Source organism: Pleurodeles waltl, chromosome 2_2 (genome assembly GCF_031143425.1).
Source record: "Pleurodeles waltl isolate 20211129_DDA chromosome 2_2, aPleWal1.hap1.20221129, whole genome shotgun sequence".
NCBI lineage: Eukaryota > Metazoa > Chordata > Amphibia > Caudata > Salamandridae > Pleurodeles > Pleurodeles waltl.
Genome location: NC_090439.1, coordinates 349,684,806 through 349,699,736, shown reverse-complemented (window position 1 = coordinate 349,699,736; position 14,931 = coordinate 349,684,806).

Here is a 14,931-nt window from a genome sequence, read left to right as displayed (position 1 = left end):
GCAAGTCACAACTCCCTGGACTTCCTAGGGTGTCTCGTTTTCAGAAAGGTCTGGGTTTGTTAGGTTTCCCTAGATGGCTGTTGAGCCCAGAACCAAAAACGCAGGTGCCCCCCCCCACAAAAACAGGTAGTTTTGTATTTGATCATTTTGATGTGTCCAGAAAGTGTTTTGGGTCATTTCCTTTTGTGAGCACTAGGCCTAACCACAGAAGTGAGCTACCATTTTTATCGGGAGACTTGGGGGAATGCTGGGTGGAAGGATATTTGTGGCTCCTCTAATTCCAGAACTTTCTGTTACCGAAATGAAAGGCAAATGTGTTTTTTTGACCAAATTTAGAGATTTGCTAAGGATTCTGGGTAACAGAATCTGGTCAGAGCCCCACAAGTCACCCCATCTTGGATTCCCCTAGGTGTCTAGGTTTCAAAAATGCACAGGTTTGCGAGGTTTCCTTAGGTGCCGGCTGAGCTAGAAGCCAAAATCCACAGCTAGGCACTTTGCAAAAAACAGCTCTGTTTTCTTTGGGAAAATGTGATGTGTCCACGTTGTGTTTTGGGGTATGTTCTGTTGCTGGCGCTAGGCCTACCCACACAAGTGAGGTACCATTTTTATCAGGAGACTTGGGGAAACGCTGGGTGGAAGTTTGTGGCTCCTCCCAGATTCCAGAACTTTCTGTCACCGAAATGAGAGGAAAAAGGGTTTTTTTGGCCAAATTTTGAGATTTGCAAAGGATTCTGGGTAACAGGACCTGGTCAGAGTCACTCCATCTTGGATCCCCCTAGGTGTCTAGTTTTCAAAAATGTGCGGGTTTAGTAGGTTTCCCTAGGTGCCGGCTGAGCTAGAGGCTAAAATCAACAGCTAGGCACTTTGCAAAAAACATGTCAGATTTCAATGTAAAAATTTGATGTGTCCATGTTGTGATTCCTGTTGCGAGCATTAGGCCTATCCACACAAGTGAGGTACTGTTTTTATCAGGAGACTTGGGGGAACCCAGAATAGCAAAACAAGTGTTATTGCCCCTTGTCTTTTTCTATATTTTTCCCTTCCAAATGTAAAACAGTGTGTAAAAAAGACGTCTATTTGAGAAATGCCCTATAATTCACATGCTAGTATGGGCACCACGGAATTCAGAGATGTGCAAATAACCACTGCTTCTCATCACCTTAACTTGTGCCCATTTTGGAAATACAAAGGGCCATATTTATACTTTTTGACGCAAAACTGCGCTATCGCAGTTTTGCGCCAAAAAGATTAGCGCCGGCTAAAGCCATTCTGAAGCACCATGCGGGCGCCGTATTTATTGAATGGCGTTAGCCGGCGCTAGCAGACCGGCGCTGCCTGGTGTGCGTGGAAAAAAAACACGTACACCAGGCAGCGCCGGCGTTGGGGAAAATGGCGTTAGGGCGCGTTAAAATGGGGCAAGTCAGGTTGAGGCAAATAAATCGCCTCCACCCGATTTGCGCCATTTTTAACGACGCCCAGACGCCATTTACATGACTCCTGTCTTAGTAAAGACAGGAGTCATGCCCCCTTGCCCAATGGCCATGCCCAGGGGACTTCTGTCCCCTGGGCATGGTCATTGGGCATTGTGGCATGTAGGGGGGCACAAATCAGGCCCCCCATGCCAAAAAAAAATATATATTTTTAAAAATGTATACTTACCTGAACTTACCTGAATGTCCCTGGGATGGGTCCCTCCATCCTTGGGTGTCCTCCTGGGGTGGGCAAGGGTGGCAGGGGGGGTCCCTGGGGGCATGGGAGGGCAGCTGTGGGCTCATTGTGAGCCCACAGGTCCCTTAACGCCTGCCCTGACCCAGGCGTTAAAAAGAGGCGCAAATGCGGGGTTTTTTGCCCCGCCCACTCCCGGGCGTGATTTTTGCCCGGGAGTATAAATACGACGCATTTGCGTCCCAGTCATTTTTTTAGACGGGAACGCCTACCTTGCATCTCATTAACGCAAGGAAGGCGTTCACGCAAAAAAATGACGCTCATTCCTCATGCTTTGGCGCTAGATGCGTCTAACGCCAAAGTATAAATATGGCGTTAGTTTTGCGCCGAATTTGCGTCGAAAAAAACGACGCAAATTCGGCGCAAACGGAGTATAAATATGCCCCGACGCATTTGCGTCGCAGTCATTTTTTTAGACGGGAACGCCTACCTTGCATCTCATTAACGCAAGGAAGGCGTTCACGCAAAAAAATGACGCTCATTCCTCATGCTTTGGCGCTAGACGCATCTAACGCCAAAGTATAAATATGGCGTTAGTTTTGCGCCGAATTTGCGTCAAAACAAACGACGCAAATTCGGCGCCCCTTTGGGGCATATTTATACTCCGTTTGCGCCGAATTTGCATTGTTTTTTTCGACGCAAATTCGACGCAAAACTAACTCCATATTTATACTTTGGCGTTAGACGCGTCTAGCGCCAAAGTTCATGGAATTAGCGTCATTTTTTTGCGTGAACACCTTCCTTGCGTTAATGATATGCAAGGTAGGCGTTCCCGTCTTAAAAAATTACTCTGATGCTATTGCGTCGGATTTATACTCCCGGGCAAAAATGACGCCCGGGAGTGGGCGGGACTAAAAAACCCGCATTTGCGCCGGATTTTAGCGCCTGGGTCAGGGCAGGAGTTAAGGGACCTGTGGGCTCCCCCAAGCCCCCAGGGACAACCCCTGCCACCCTTGCCCACCCCAGGAGGACACCCAAGGATGGAGGGACCCATCCCAGGGAAGAATAGGTAAGTTGTGGTAAGTATTTTTCATAATTTTTTTTATTGGCATAGGGGGGCCTGATATGTGCCCCCCTACATGCCACTATGCCCAATGACCATGCCCAGGGGACAGGAGTCCCCTGGGCATGGCCATTGGGCAAGGGGGCATGACTCCTGTCTTTGCTAAGACAGGAGTCATGTTAATGGCGTCTGGGCGCCACAAAAAAATGGCGCAAATCGGGTTAAGATGATTTTTTTGCATCAGCCTGACTTGCCCCATTTTTGGACGCCCAAATGCTATTTTTCCCTACGCCGGCGCTGCCTGGTGTACGTGGTTTTTTTTCACGCACACCAGGCAGCGCCGGTCGGCTAACGCCGGCTAACGCCATTCAATAAATACGGTGCCCGCATGGCGCTTCAGAATGGCGTTAGCCGGCGCTAACTTTTTTGGCGCAAAACTGCGTTAGCGCAGTTTTGCGTCAAAAAGTATAAATATGGGCAAAAGGATTTCTTGATACCTATTTTTAACTTTTTATATTTCAGCAAATGAATTTCTGTATACCCGTATAAAATGAAAACCCATTGCAAGGTGCAGCTCATTTATTGGCTCTGGGTACCTAGGTTTCTTGATGAACCTACAAGCCCTATATATCCCCAAACCAGAAGAGTCCAGCAGATATTACGGTATATTGCTTTAAAAAATCTGACATCGCAGGAAAAAGTTACTGAGTAAAACGTGGAGAAAAATGGCTGTTTTTTTCACCTCAATTTTAATATTTATTTTTTTCAGCTGTTATTTTCTGTAGGAAACACTTGTAGAATCTACAAAAATTACCCCTTGCTAAATTCAGAATTTTGTTGACTTTTCAGAAGTGTTTAGCTTTCTGGGATCCAGCACTGGTTTCACACCCATTTCTGTCACTAACTGGAAGGAGGCTGAAAGCACAAAAAATAGTAGAAATGGGGTATGTCCCAGAAAAATGCCAAAATTGTGTTGAAAAATTGGGTTTTCTGATTCAAGTCTGCCTGTTCCTGAAAGCTGGGAGGATGGTGATTTTAGCGCTGCCAACCTTTTGGTGATGCTAATTTCCGGGAATAAACTACAAGCCTTGTTCTGCAGCCCTTTTTAGTTAGTAAAAACTTCCAGGTAGCGGTTCACCCACTGTTTACTAGCAAATATCCCATCATTAACCTGGCACATTTTATTCCATTCGCTTTTACACAGGACTTAGTCAGTATGATTAATATATAACAGGGGTGGCTCCTCCGCTAAGGTGGAGGAGTGTTGCCCCACTGAATTGTGGGAAAAGGAAAAATAAAATGATAATAATATTATATTATTATTAATTTATTTTTCCTGGGAGATGGGGCGGGTGGGCTGGAGGGAGGGGGTTGGAGGAGGAGTATCCGCACTTATTTTGTTCTCTACCCGGCTGTATTGCACAGCCAAGTGGAGAACATGCCCAGGCTCCCACTCCCAGTCTGAGCAGCTTAGCAGGCCGCTCAGACCAAGAGCGTCATGATTGGCTGGAAGCTTGTGTGCACCAGAAAGATGAAGGGGACGAGGATGGAGGGTAGACAAATGCGTCTCCCCCAAAGGCTGTTGTGCATGTTGCAGAAACGCATGTTTTTTAAAGTTGTTTATATGCTTCTTCACTCTGGGCCTAGGTACTAGTAGTGCTTTCTTTTTTAAGTGAAAATAACCACATCAATTGACCTTAAATAAACTTTAAATGCGTTCTTCCATTGCTGCCAATTTAAGTGAGATGTAACTGGCACAATGAGGAACGGTGCAAGAGAGATCACCCCTTCCATTGCGCACAGTCTGCATGATTAAGATTGAAGAATTCTTGTTATTTATTATTGAATATGATGAGAATATTTAGGGGCACATTTAAGAGCCCCTAGCGCCTCCTTGCACCACATTAGCTCATTTTTTTTACTCTAACGTGGCCCTTAGTTTCTCTGAGTATGGAAAAATTAATGTTCTCAACTGGATAGTTTAAAATACACAGGGACAGATTTAAGAAAAGTGCCACTGCACCCAGGGCGACGCCACTTTTCTTGCACCCTAATGCCAACATATCTAAGATATAGCTCTCCATGGCAGTAGTTAGGGAACTAGCGTGGGAATTTTTGAGTGTAGTTCGGAGCTTTGCAGCATTAGGGTTAAAAATGTTGACGCTAATCCTGCAAAGCCCATTGAGGACCATTGTAAACAATGGTGTGCTGCATTTTAACGCCTGCTCTGAGCAGGTGTTTTAAGTGCTGAAAGAATAACACAAAACAATCTGTTAGATTTCTTTGCACCAATTTTGTTCCTCTCCAATGGGAGAATGCCCCCTTTGCATACACTATGCCTGGTGCAGGCATAATGTAGCGCAGAGGGTTACAAAGTGGTGCAATGCGTGCATTGCACCACTTTGGAAATTTGGCCCAGTGATTTTGCCCTCGTTGGGCCACATTTGCGTAAACAAATTATGCTAATGTGCTGCAAGGAGGGCTAGGGGCTCTTGAATATTCCTCACAGTTTGCTAGTATATATTAAGCTATTTACAAGTAACAAATGTTTATTCTCCAAGAAGTATTGTGACTTACATCCTCCATAATGTCCCACCTGATGTTTTCCAGTTTACACCGGGTTTTGTCTTAAGATTACTTGTCACAGTTTTCACAGTTTTTGTGCACGCTCCATCATTGAGAGCCTGATTCACAAAGGTAAACTAACACTTTTGTGGAAGGTTCTGATTGTTAGTCACAAAGATATTTTAGAAGTAGTATCTACAACTGTGCAGTCTTCGCACATTGAGATAGGACAGCCCTATCTTTTCATGTGGGGAGACTCCACAGTCCTAAAGATACTACTTCTTAAATACTTTTGAGACTAGCAAACAATCGGACACTTTCACAACAGTCTAAGTTTAGCTTTGTGAATCAGGCCCCGAGTGTGCACTATGCATTGCTTAAAAAATACCCGCTTACATTCTGATGTACACCGTTGCATGCATACGTCAACATTATGATGTCATGAGCGCCCAGCTTGTTATCACCACGCTGCCTGACCTACCTCACCAGTGTCTCAATGGTTGCAAACCTTGCCACTTGCATTTTGACTCACAGTGTAGTGTGCACACATATGTTTATGACATGTTTCGAACTTCTGGCTTCTTCTCCTGCACTGCCTGACTCGACTAATGAGCATCTTATTGGTTGCCAAGCATGCATGTGCAGAAACAGGAGGACTGCTGGACATCTGCAGCTGAAGAACAAATCTCTATTAGTTCAGTAAGTCAGGTGGCAAGTAATATTCTTCTCTGAAGATTGCACTTAGTACCTTCTAATTTGACCGAGCCATAGGGAAGCTGAACTGTTGCCATAGTTTTTTCAAAGAAGATCCTTCAGAAGCAGCCACCAAAAAACACTTGGCCATGGAAAAGAAGGAGATCTCCAGGATTCATTTGCAATAAAAACCCAAGGCTTGCTGATGTGTGCATAAAAGACTTGGAGGCCAACTTACAGCTTGACATTGCAAACACAATGTAATACCCTGTCTGCCAAACTCTCACTCTGCACACCTCATTTACAGCTGGACGGACCATAAGCTTTCTGTTGGGGGGGAGAACGCTTGGTTAGTCGACGGAAAACTTACTCAAATATCTTGAAGGAGAATGGACAGCAACTAGTAAAGCCATCATCACACCCACTCTAGAGTGAACAGTCTGGTGGGGTTTTTAATTGTCTGCCAGCACCAGGCAAACCTTGGTAGAGAGGGACACAAACAAATAATATTGACCCCAGCATCCAGCGAGAAAACGTCCAGGATGTGTGGTTCATTTTTTTTGTCTTTCAATTACTCTCACCTGAGTGTTGGTTTTTCAAAAACAAAACATGATTAAAGTTTGGTAGCTGGATGTCAAAACAAATAGCTGCTGCAACCAAATTGTTTGTACCTTTTGAAGAGAACTACTGTGACAACAGTTCCTTTCTTGGTACAGAGATGACGGCTGGACTGATGATCATCTCTACATTTGATGGATGGAGTACCTTCAGGATGGTGGAGGTTATGTCCTTTACCATCCTGGCGACCGCACTCCATCTGTCAATCCCCAAATTGGCCCCTAATGTGCATATTTATACTCTGCTTGCACCGTATTAGCGTAAAATATCTTGACGCTAAAACATTGCTGAGCTAACTCTATATTTCTATTTTGACACTAGACCGGTCTAGTGTCAAAATATTGGAGTTAGCACTATGTTGTGGATGCGGCAAACTACCTTGCGCTAATTAGATGCAAGGTAGACATTTCAGTCCTCAATATGACACTAACCCCCTACCGCCATATCTAGTCTCCAGCTAGAAATGATGTTCACGGAGTTGGTGGACCCAAATAATAGCGCTAAGCCTGCTTAGCGCCATTATTTAATGCCTGGGTCAGACCAGGCGTTAGGGTACCTACGGACCTATTTCCATGGCCAAACACCATGGAATGGGCCCACAAATGCCCACTGCAAGCCCCAGGAACACCCCCACCCACACCAGAGGGACACCATAGGAGGGGGACCCCATCCTGGGTAAGTATTGGTCAGTATTTTTTCCTTTTTTTTGGGTGAGCCATTGGGGGCCACTGACATGGGGCCCCCTGCTGGCACTGGGTCTTATGGCCTTGCCCAGAGGACACTGGTCCCCTGTGCTGGCCACTGGGGTGGTGGGCGTGACTCCTATCTTTACTAAGAAAGGAGTCATATTTGGGTGCTAGTGTGTCAGAAACTTTCACTAGGCTGGTTAGCGGCATATTTGTTGCTGCTAACCAGCCTAGCATCATTTCTGTCCCACTAGCACCTTTTTCCCTACTCCCATCCCCCCAGGGATGGCGACTTTTTCTTAGACGCTGGCCATTCCTTAACACATGTGTGCGCCATTCCATAGATATGGCGCCTGGCTGCTGCTGTGGAATGGTGCTAGCAGGCGCTAAGGATATTGATGCAAAACTGCGTTAGCGCAGTTTTGCATCAAAAACCTTAAATATGCACCTAGGTTCGGTCAAACTCAAAATCTTTATTGCCCCTTCCATTCCACGGTACTCCTACCATCCAAAGGTGGATCCCACAACAGTCTCTATGGGACCCTCTCAATACATCAGTCTACCAATCGACATAATCAAACATCCATTTATGACCAATGCAGGATATCTCAGGAACTGAACCTACATTTTAGACATTTACATTTAAGTCCTGACTCTCCTCCTAATTAGCAATCTTGTTCATCGTTGGATTTCTCGTTATTATCATAGGTAGAAGACATACCATTTCATGTACACTGTAACACATTTTGATACACTCTTGTAACTTAATTATAAGTGTTGCAACCTTAACCGATAGAACAGCACTGTCAGCCATATATGATTGCCTGTATACAGCTCCAAACTGAATGAGTTACACGTTATACCCTTATATAAATAAAGTAACGCCTACTTGTTCATGGCATAATAAGTGCAATACGTATGGTATCCAAATGCATCATGAATGTGCTGTCCGTATTATCCCAATAAAAACAAGTGAAAAAAAAGTGAGTGCAGAGATGGGTTTCTCCTTTCCAAGGCATCCATCACTTCAGTTGCACCCTTCACGATGAGCTTTACAACCAAATACTACCTCATGAATGTTAATGATGTGGGGAGTGTGTGACTCATTATGCACAGACACTGTACACTGTCCTGGATTGTTATATGATTCCGTTAAAAAGAACTGATCGGTCTCAGTACAGCACTAGGTAGACAGCCAGTGCTGTTCTGCCCCACGACCAGATGATCCAGCTCGGCCATTGTATGCAACCTAGGCCCACCAGGAAACAATTACTTCACTCTCTCTTCGCACGTTTATTTCACAAATTTGTGAGAAACAAATTACAAATTGTATCACCATCGATGGCTTCCCTTTCTGCCAAAAATGCCTCGTCTTGAGACACATTGATATGTTGTAGCATACAGGCGTGTATGTTTCGCATAGCAGTGGCCCTGGTTCCTCTGGCTAATACATTTGTTCAGATTCAATAAAATGTGCACATATTCTGATTAATTAAGGAATATACTCTTTCTACTTTTTTCAAAATAAAACTTGGAACGGTTCAGAAGATCCTGTACTATTTCCATAATCAGGTCCAGTAAGCATGATCCTTCCACTTGCACTAATAAATACTGGACTCCTAACCCAGTCATTGCTTGCTCGCCGGACAGCATTAAGAATAGATAATAGTTATAAATAGAAACTAATAGAATGCAATGTCCTTCCTCTGCTCTGGGAGCTACAGAGTTCAGGGACACAGAGAAAGAACAACGTGCTCATAATGTCGACTTGATATGAGCCACGCGGCTAGAGCACGCAAACACACTGGTGTGTAGCAGCTTGTTGGCGTCTTTATTTCCTTAGTACTAGAAGGATCATGCATTCCATATTATAATTTTCCACCCACGTTTGCAACATCCTCTCATTGTTCTCCCATTGCTGACACAAGATATTTCTTTCTTCGCTGTCTTCTTTCTTTGCTGCCATCTTTTTTCTTTGCTGCAAGGCCGTCTTCATTCTTCTTTCTTCTTTACCACATCCCGTCTTTTGTCTTCTTTCTTCACTGCCGTCATCTTTCTTCTTTATTGCATGCTGTCTTCCGTCTTCTTTCTTCATTGCCACCTTCTTTACCTCATGCCATCTTCTGTCTTCTTTCTTCACTCTTGTCTTCTTTCTTCTTTATTGCATGCTGTCTTCAGTCTTCTTCCTTTACTGCCATCTACTTTCTTCTTCACAGCATGCTGTCTTCTGTCATCTTTCTTCATTGCAGTCTTCTTTCTTCTTTACTGCATGTGATATTCTGTCTTCTTTCTTCACCAACGTCTTCTTTTTTCCTGTCTTCTTTCTTCACTGCCATCTTCTTTCTTCTTCGTGGCATGCCGTCATGCCAATAGATTTCGCCTTTGTTTCTTCTTTCTATATAACTGGATTACAAATATTAGAAAAATATTATAATAATGTTTATTTTAAATTTGATAAGTCATTGACAGTTTATCAAATTAGAAACAAACATTATTATAAATTGTTTCTAATATTTTAGAATCCAGTACGATAAAATGAAAAAACAAAGGCAAAACCTATTAGCTTTGCCACTGCTTGTTTTATGATTGATGGGGGCAATGAAGCAGAAGGGCCGGATGGGTGGGGACGAGGAAACATGCACAGTATAGGGGCAAGGCAACAGGGACAGCTGGAAGGAGGGAGGGGCGAGGCAAAGCCAAGACAGACAGCAGGAGAGAGGATGGGTAGAGACAAAGGCAACGCAGACACCAGGAAGAGGGAAGTCAACACGGACATGAGGGATGTAGGGAGGGGGCAAACCCACACGGAGAACGTGGAGGGATAGGGAATCAAAGCCAACACAGACAGCAGGGGGAGGGGAAAGCAAACACATCACAGACAGAGGGAGGGATGGGGCACAGACAACACAGACAGCAGGAGGGAGAGAGGGTAAGGGCAAAGCTAACACTGGCAGGGGAGGAAGGCAGAGGGAGAAGAAGTGTGGCTTCCACAACATATGATCCTCTAGGATCCATTCTTTGGTGAACTGGTAACAATATGAGCTAGGACCTCAACACACGGAGGATCACACGTACATGTGCATGCATTATCCAGAGGTGAACGATGGTGAGCCTCAGATACCTTGACTGATAGTCCACAGAACTTGTTCATTTGTCTAGACTAGTAATTGTCTCCTTTTGCAGTGCATTATTTCCCCGTGTGAAAAGCATTTTTGCACTTTTTATTTGAGTTGAAAATGAATGTGTTGTATCAAGACTGTCAATGTTCCAGGCTTATTTGGCTAGTACATAATACAGCTCTCTTGGAACTGTGCTGTGTTTATTAGAATGTGCACAAGGCTGCATGACAAGGGGTAACTGGTCAGGGTTTGCGAGGAAAGGAGCGACAGTGATCTTTGATTTTGACAACAACAATATACTCTATTGTGTATCTTTTCAGTGCAGTGATTTATTGCGCACAAATGTGAGGGTTGCTATGGTAGCTATTTGCTTGTTATAGTGCTGTTTTGGCACCAATATCCATAATAGTAGCAACTGTAACAAGAGGTATGCTGTGTAAAGAAGTCAGATATCCGCTTAGTAGTGGACAGGGCTTTCTTTAAAAATCCAAAGTGCTCTAATTGTGGTAGGGTGGACGAGCAGCTTAGGCTAATCAAAGGGGAGTGTTAGCCATTTACTGCATATCCACAGTTAATAAATAGCACACACTCAATGAGGAGATCCATGTCAATTTATAAAAAAGAACACATATTTTTATGTATTTTTAACACAAAGAACTTCATTATTGATGAAGTACTTTTTAAGTTAGCAGTTTTAAAGTGTACAGCAAATACACTTGCATTGTCTTTAATGCAGTAATGTTATCCTATGGGAAAAAAGCATATGCTGCATACAGGTACTTAGCAACGACTTACAAGACTGTTCTTCTGTAGTTAAGGTAAGGTCTAAGGCAGCACCAACAAGTCACTTTGGTCCTCTCTGAGGCATCCGCTTGCAGAGGTGCTTTTTAGCATTGCGTGCCCTAATGTTAACATATCAGAAAGAAAGAAATACTTCATACGGGTACCTGGCAATGACTTATAGGACTATTCTTCAGGAGTTAAGATACATATGGGGCAAGGTCCAAGCCAGCACCAAGAAGTCATTTTGGGAGGCACTGGGGCATCCGAATGCAGAAGTGCTTTACAGTGTCAGGTGTCCAATTCACTTTACCGTCCTGGAGAAAAGAGGCTGCAAGTGGGGACTGGGTCATCTGTCCAGCTAAACCCAAAGGTGAGGTCAGATAGGGCCACTGTCGGTCCACAGCAACTCGGGTTGGGGGCGCATGTTCAATGATGCTTTGTCTGGCAGGGCTGTGTCGTGAAGACTCCTCATGGTTCTTGGTTCCTGCACAAAAGAGACTGCAGGTGGTGACTGGGGGACCAATCTGTCCAAACCCAAGGAGGGATTCAGATCTGGAGGGTCTCAGGATTTCGTTGGCCCCATTGGCCCACTTTGACTCAGGCTGGGGGGCTTGAGTGCAGTGGTGCTTTATGGTGTCTGGTTTCCACAGGCTCTCATGGTTCTTCTTGGGTGCTTGCAGGGTTCAGGGGAGTAGCTCTGCTACTCCATGGGAGATGCTGGTGTTTTCTTAAAGTGATGGCAGTCATTCCAGGCTTTTGGAGGTAGAGCAGCTGCAGGATGAGTCTACTTTGGCACAATGGTCAAGGACAGCAGACAGGGCAGCAGGGTTGGGGCCATGTCATTTGCTGAGCCTCACTTCTTGCTTTTTGCAGCTGTTCGGCATTGTTCTTCTTAGATCAGCAGAATCCACTTTCCTGGAGCCAGGGGCTCCCCTAAATACTAGGTTTGTTTTTTTTTACAGGAAATGAAGGCTAGAACGTATGAACCACTTACCCATGGGGTCACTACACCCCCTATATGACCACTTCCTGTGGAGAGTGTGCAATGCTCAAAACCCTGTCCCGGGGTTCCTAATTCTGCCATCACCAAGATGGTGGAATGTTCCTAGCGTGAGGTACATCAGGCAGCTCACCTTAGGGGTGTGTCTAACCTGAGTGTAATCCACGCCTCCTAGCATAGGTAATTTCCCAACCTGTCTTGGTGTCAAATGGGCCTCAGGGCAGGGAATGGCATCCCTTAGGTCTTGGGGATAGTGGGGTCGCATATCAAAGGCATATTTAAGTCCCTAACCGTGGTATGCTGTATCACTAGCCATTCTGTTGGAGGAAATGTGAAAACCTTCCTCCAGAGAAGGCATTGTTTCTGGCCTCCGAGAGTGTGGGATCTCATTTGCAGAGTGTCAAAAACCTGTCTGTGATGGCAGGCTGGACTGTACCATTCAGCCAGCACACTAGAGGACTAGTAGGTTTCAGGGGGTACCACTAAGACACCCTCTGGGTGCAAGGCTTAATAAATCCATCAGTGGAATCAAAATATGAGGTGTTTGATCACAAACGCCATAGGTTTCAGTGCAGCTATTATGTAGCTAAAAAACTCGTTTTGACCAGTGCCATGTACATACCTTAAGATGGGTTTCCTGTTCACTTGTAATGTTTAAGAAGTGACTTAGACATTACCGGGGCATACCTGCTCATGCAGATATGTCCACACATGTAGCATAATGCTTCCTGAATTAGAACTGTAAGGCCTGCTGTAGGAGTGGCTTACATATATTGCATGCGGTGTCTGCAGGCATGGCACACAGGATGTAGGCCATGTTGTGTTTTCACTTTTGTTTGCACCATGTCACGCAGCCTGCAATAGCCGTCTACGTGAGTATGGTGAGGGGTCCCTTAGGGTGGCACAATACATGCTGCAGCCTTTAGGGACCTTCCTCAGTACCCATGCCCTAGGTATGAGGGATACCATTTACTAGGGACTTACAGGGGTGCTGCATGTATTGCCAATAGGGGAGCAACTGCACAGTTTTAGGGAAAGAGATCTGGCACTGGGTCCTGGTTAGCAGCAACCCAGTACCTTTAGTAACAAATACCATGCAAAAAGTGTGTGTGACCGTGTTAAAAAGGGGCACTTTCCTACACAGTGATTCTTAACATTTATTCAGCCTAAGCAATGCCAATGATTTGAATCTTAAAATAATACACAAAAAGGCTGAGACAAGTATACAGCAAACAAACACACAAATTAGTAACATTTGTATTTAATTCACACAACTAAATGAAAAATAATTGAAATATTAACTTTAAAGGGAAGGTTGGAACTATTCAAAACATAGTTTTATTTCTGTTAGAAATGTGTTAGCCCAGGGGAACTTTAAAATATCTACTAAGGAGCCAAAGGTGAAGTGTTAGAGTTTGACTGGGGTCTTGATTGATGTGCTGGTGTGGAGAGTAATCACAGATGCAAAGTAAAATTGAAAACATAACAAATGTATGTGCTCCTCGGAAATCTACTTAAAGCATCATTTTTATAATTTTTTACTTCCTCTTCTTTTCTCTCTTTGTTTTTTGACATTCACAAACCCCAAAAAATAAGTTAAAAAAGCTCACCTGGGATAGCAACCCTGGAATAATTACATTATTTCCATTTTATAATGCTAATATGATATACCAAATATTCTTAGAATTAAAACAGGGAAGCACTCATACATAACAGTGGCTTAAAAAAGTTAATGCAATTGGTTGCTCGCTGTCACACCTCATAGTCTTGTCCAGTAGAAACCTACCTAGTGACTTTTGGGGCTTTAATTAGGCAAAGTTCTGAATTTTTCAGCTATGTTCAGATGCAGTTGTAGTGTTATAGATGACTTATAATTCTAACAGTTCAGATACATGAGGCCCAACATTACTGAACTGTTGCCAATTCCATTTTTCTAATGCTGATCGCTGAAGACCTGTTGTTGCTGTGCTCTGCTGATGAAGACTCTGCTAACTGCTGCCTCATTTAGGAGAGGTATAACCAATGAGTATTTGTTTACCTTTACAAGGTTTACCCTTGAATACCCAACCATATTTTAGTTAGTGCCTGAGTTACATGTTTCCAAATTAATTTTTGTCTTATTTTAATTTTTGCATGAGATTAAAGCCAGCCCCACACATGCTTATCAAATTAGAGTTTGGTAGTTAATATGTCTGACCCAATAATTGAATTAAATGTGTATTAATTGATTGTGATTGTGAAATCTGTTGTTATTTCTCACATAATTATGTTGTTATTCTGTATAATTCTGTTGGAGTGTCTAATGGTGATTGCTCTTATAAAATTGAGATTTTTCATACGATTTGGACAGCCTGTGCTGTTTCTGTATTGCTGTCATTTGCTGTTGTGCATAATGTATGTGACTTTAGCATTGTCAATATGAGGGCAATAAATGTTTGAACCTTACTAAATTCGTGTGGGGATTCATGACCACATAGGTCACGGTGAGTGTAAATTATTGACTTGTTATTACATATTGATGTTGTATGTGGCTAGTGGTTCTCATTGTTTGATTTGATGATCTTATTACTTCTGTTTGAGTCAAAAAGTTCTAGTTGACCTTTGAGGGTACCTGTTACTCTAGCTTAATTTAGGAGATCACATGTCCACTGAAGTAAGCATGACCAGTTGTTCGAAGAAGTGATGAAAAGATTGGAAAAACAGGGGATTGACAGTTAAGAAAGGAAATTGTCAGATCAG